Source organism: Pinus tabuliformis, chromosome 6 (assembly GCF_031772625.1).
Source record: "Pinus tabuliformis cultivar Carrire ecotype Pingquan chromosome 6, CPIR1, whole genome shotgun sequence".
NCBI lineage: Eukaryota > Viridiplantae > Streptophyta > Pinopsida > Pinales > Pinaceae > Pinus > Pinus tabuliformis.
Genome location: NC_142292.1, coordinates 520,750,812 through 520,755,360, shown reverse-complemented (window position 1 = coordinate 520,755,360; position 4,549 = coordinate 520,750,812). Strand labels below are relative to the sequence as shown.

Here is a 4,549-nt window from a genome sequence, read left to right as displayed (position 1 = left end):
TAGAATTTAATTATAATGTAGAATAAATAGCAATACAATTGTTTTTTGAAAATATGAAATATATAAATTTTACTTTTTAATATTTTTTTGGCTGGAATTTAATTATATTTATTTTGTTCAAAGTAAATTATTTTTATTAAAAATAATTTCAAAAAGATAAATATTTATTTTATTAAAAACAAATTATTTAAAAGAATTGTTTAATTTCTCTTTACTCAATACGTTTTTTTGTCTTAAAATTGCAAACAAAAATAAAGAATGGTTTAATTTCTCTTTACTCAATATTTTTTTTTGGTCTTAAAACTGCAAACAAGAATAAATAGTTTCAAGATGTTTTTGTTATGATCACGCTATTAACAAATTTTCTACAAAAAAAAATAAAGAAAAATTTCATGAAGAGAAAGATTGACACTCAGTAATTAATTGTGAATTCCTTCGATCCAATACTCTAATTTTCGTACCTTGGAAAAAAAATTCCGCTGCTAAAATTTTCATGATTAATTATGAATTCCTTCCATCCAATACTCTAATTTTCTTACCTTATACAAAAAAAACTGCAGCTAAAATTTTCATACTTTGTGCGAATTTAATAGTGACAATGCTTCCAGTTACATGTATTGTTGTTCCTTGACTGAAAATGGTTCGTCTCACTGCTAGTTACAATGTGTGTATCCAACCAAAAAAATAATATTCATTATGACCATCAGACTAATCACAAAATAAGGGAAGGAAAAAGTTATCGAGTATGATTTAGGTTTTTCCATGATTATTCTGTCTAGATTTTTCTATGATTATTCTTTTTTTCACCCTGCAACCAAATGAAATATCAACAATTTTAAATTTATTTATAATTTTTTCAAAAGATTATACCAATATTCATAAAAACGATTTTTCCCTATTTTAAAAAGCAAAAGCCAAAGCCAAAGCCAAAGCCAAAGATGATTAATGTCATTTTCAAGCAGATATGGTAATGGGCATTATTTCCAAAATACATTTGGAACAAAATATTCTTCGGATATGGTAATAGACATTTATTTTGAAAACACATTTGGAACAAAATATTCTTCTAAAAAGATATGGTAATAGACATTCATTTCCAAAATACATTTGGAACAAAATATTCTTCTACAAATACACAGAATATAATACTATTTATATGTAAAATATCTGCAAAAAGATAGCAGTCTAGTAGCTTTCTTTCATTAACTGAATTCAAAATACAACAATAAATATAAAACATTTATCACAACATCCATCTCCATGTATTTAAAATTAACAATTAAAAAAAAGGAGAAAACCCTCATAAAATTTTGCTGAGCAGAGGGGCTATCTCATGGAGTTGATCAGTAGTAGCCTTTGATGTTTGTTGGATTCGTCCTCATGCTTAGGCCAAGTTTGAGCATCCTGTGAATTCTGGCAACGAATGTGTTTGGCTCCTCCACCTTGGACAACTAGGTAACTAGAGCGGCTTCATACAAGAACATCACTTGACTAGGTAACTAGAGCGGCTTCATACAAGAACATCACTAGATTCTTCATCAGTTTATCATATTTGTCAGTCTCAACGCTCTTTCTCAATTCCTCCTTGATGGGGTTCTCCGGGTTGATCTCCATCATTTTCTTGTTGGACATGTATGGCCAGATGGAGCTGCAGCAGAGGGCCTGGGCCTTCATTTTGGGACAATTTCAAATTTCAAATCAGGTTACAATTTGAATGGTGCAGATTCATTTTCAAATTTCAAACTGGGTTAAAATATGAATGGCAGGGTTTCCAAATTCAAATGGGTGTACCATGGGCGCTTAGATGGCCAGAGAATATTGGGTTTCAAAAGTACGCAGTAAGCAACCACCAATTAGAGATTAAGCAGGCGCCAATTCTCATTGATGGTTGGTCCCTCCGCTAGTCACAACCACCCGTCACATCTCAGATGAGGCTTCGTGATGCATACCATGTTCATGTATTGTTGAATGGCTGTCATATGGTGCATTAAATGCCCTATGGCAGGCTGGTTAGCTTTGGCAAGGCCTATTTCCAACTCTATAGATTCATTAATGCACCTTCTAAGTACATCGGTACATGGGAACTCTAACATCTATTTACCAGTCAACTCTAACATCTATTTACCAGTGAATCAGTATACTTAATTTTCAGGTGAACACTTTCTGGTTAATAGTTATGGAGATGTTCATGATATGATCATCCATCCATTTGGCTGTTTGTATAAATAGTCATGAAACGCGGAAGCATGCGTAAGATAGGCCCATCCATTCCTCTGATATTGATAGCCATGAAATGGCCTCATACGAAACACAAGACCCGCCCCACCCAAATTCGAAATTTGAAATGGCCTCATACAAAACACAAGACCCGCCATGCCCAAATTCGAAATTTGAACTTGTATCGATGTCCTTGAGGGTGTATTAATGGGTCTATGGGGTCGGAAATATTGGTTGCCCTCTACTAGTGTTCTTCTGAAACCGAAACCTGTGTTTGTAGCCATAAATCAATCATGGGTGAATGCTTAATTACAGCCGGACCTCTTTGTTCTGCCCACTGACTCTGGTTCCGAGAGTGACAATGATAGATCGATGTCGCGGCAATTGCCACCGAGAATGGATCAGCGAGGAAGAATGGACTATCACTATTCAACAGAATTGCGATGTTGATTGCCTGCGATCGCCGTCCGCTGTGTCGATATTTAAAGTTCCCAACTTCCTGAAAGACTCAAAAAAGAAGAAGCATATGTTCCTAAAATAGTTTCGTTGGGTCTGTATCATCACAGGAAAGCAGAGCTCCCTTCCATGGATAATCACAAAGGAAGAGCCCTGTGTAGAATGACGACGCGGTTTAATATCAAAAGGAACCTCGCCAACGTTCCAAATAATATGAATTTCTCCCGAAGCAAAGAATGTGATCCTGCAGGTGGAGGACGAAATCAGGGAGGGCTACGAAGAAAAAATCGATTGCGACGGAGAGAACCTCGCTATGATGCTCAGTTTTGACTGGTTGCTTCATTTTAGAGGTATTGAGGACTCTGGGCAGCGACAAATTCCCAGTAGCGGACGCGAGTAATTACTATGAACCTATTTTTGAGAGAAATAAGATTGATTACACTGGGTTCGATATACTGAACGACATTTTGATGCTCGAGAATCAAATCCCTGTAACCGTTCTCCGAAAGCTGCTACAACTGGAGCTCGACTTGGTCCCTATTGTTGAGGTCCAGAGAAAGCTTTTCAAAGTGCTGGTAAAAGCTACAAGGTCCAAGTTTTATCCTTTCAATTACGATATGAGTAATTGGTCATGGCCGCAGCCAGATAAACATGTTCAGCATCTTCTGGGCTTGTTGCACGGGCTGATTGTCTATGCAGATGATCAAATCGACCCCAACGGCCCAGACGAAGGAGCAGAAAATGACGTCAAACGCATCCCTCGTGCAGTGGAATTAAGAAATGCTGGGATCAAATTTGAGCGATCGGATGGAGGCATCAAGAAGATTAGATTTGAGGCTAAGAGAGCCACAATTTGTCTTCCGCCGATCAATATCAGACCAGATAGAGGTACTCTTCCGTAACCTAGTAGCGTTTGAGGTGTGCAAGGCATCTAAAATCAATTATGTGACGTGTTACCTGAGTTTGATGGACGAGCTGATCGACTCTGATGAAGACATGGCTGTGATGAGAAGAAGTAACATCGTTACAAATTACCTTGGGAGCGACGCAGAGGTTGCCGATCTCTTCAATGGTCTATGTAAGGGAGTCACCGTTAGCCGGGTAGATGTACTCGGGCAACTGAAACGACAAGTGAATGTTCAGTACAGAAGTAAATTCAAGGTTTGGTTTGCCGAGCTCATGAAGGAGCATTTCTCATCGCCGTGGAGAAGTTTAGCTCTGGCGGCGACAATTATTGTAGTGTTGCTTACCGCTGTGCAAACCCTCTTCTCAATATTCTCAGTATATAAACCATGATCTCAGGTGGCCTTTCAAATGATTTTTCTTTTTCAAATCACTGCATTACAATAGTATGTGATCCGGTGCTTTCTATTTATTTTTTCAGACGAAAAAAACAGACTTTCATTCCTTAACATAGAAAGTTACATATTTTCATGGATTATATCAGATCGTCCTTAACATAGAAAGTTACATATTTTCATGGATTATATCAGATCGTACTAAGAAGATAACATTGAAATCTACGGATCAACACTTCAAAGAAGAAGATCGTCCACAGAACAGTTTTTCAACCTGAGAAGAGCCAGAAAGCAAGAAAAACAGGGGATCCATGCAGATCCGGCGCTTTTCTGCTTATTAAGTGATTTGCATGTTGATGGCTATAACAAGTACAAAATGTAGAGGATGAGTTAAAGTGTACGATAAGTTCTTTTGAATATTTTATTCAAACTGTTTTTGCTGCCTTTGGGTTTGGCAATGAAATCATGAATGGGCTTTAGTTGTAGTGATTAGCAGGTTGATTGTCAATTGTATGAATATTGTGGACATGTACAAAAACAATCAGAAATTTTGTTGCACATAGCAGATTTCCAGTACC

The 4,549-nt window shown here is 36.9% G+C and overlaps 1 pseudogene; it reads left to right on the top strand.

Moving 5' to 3' along the window:
- Positions 1–2,578: 2,578 nt before the first annotated feature.
- On the top strand, positions 2,579–4,039 carry LOC149259596 (putative UPF0481 protein At3g02645; annotated as a pseudogene).
- The last annotated feature ends 510 nt before the right edge of the window (positions 4,040–4,549 follow it).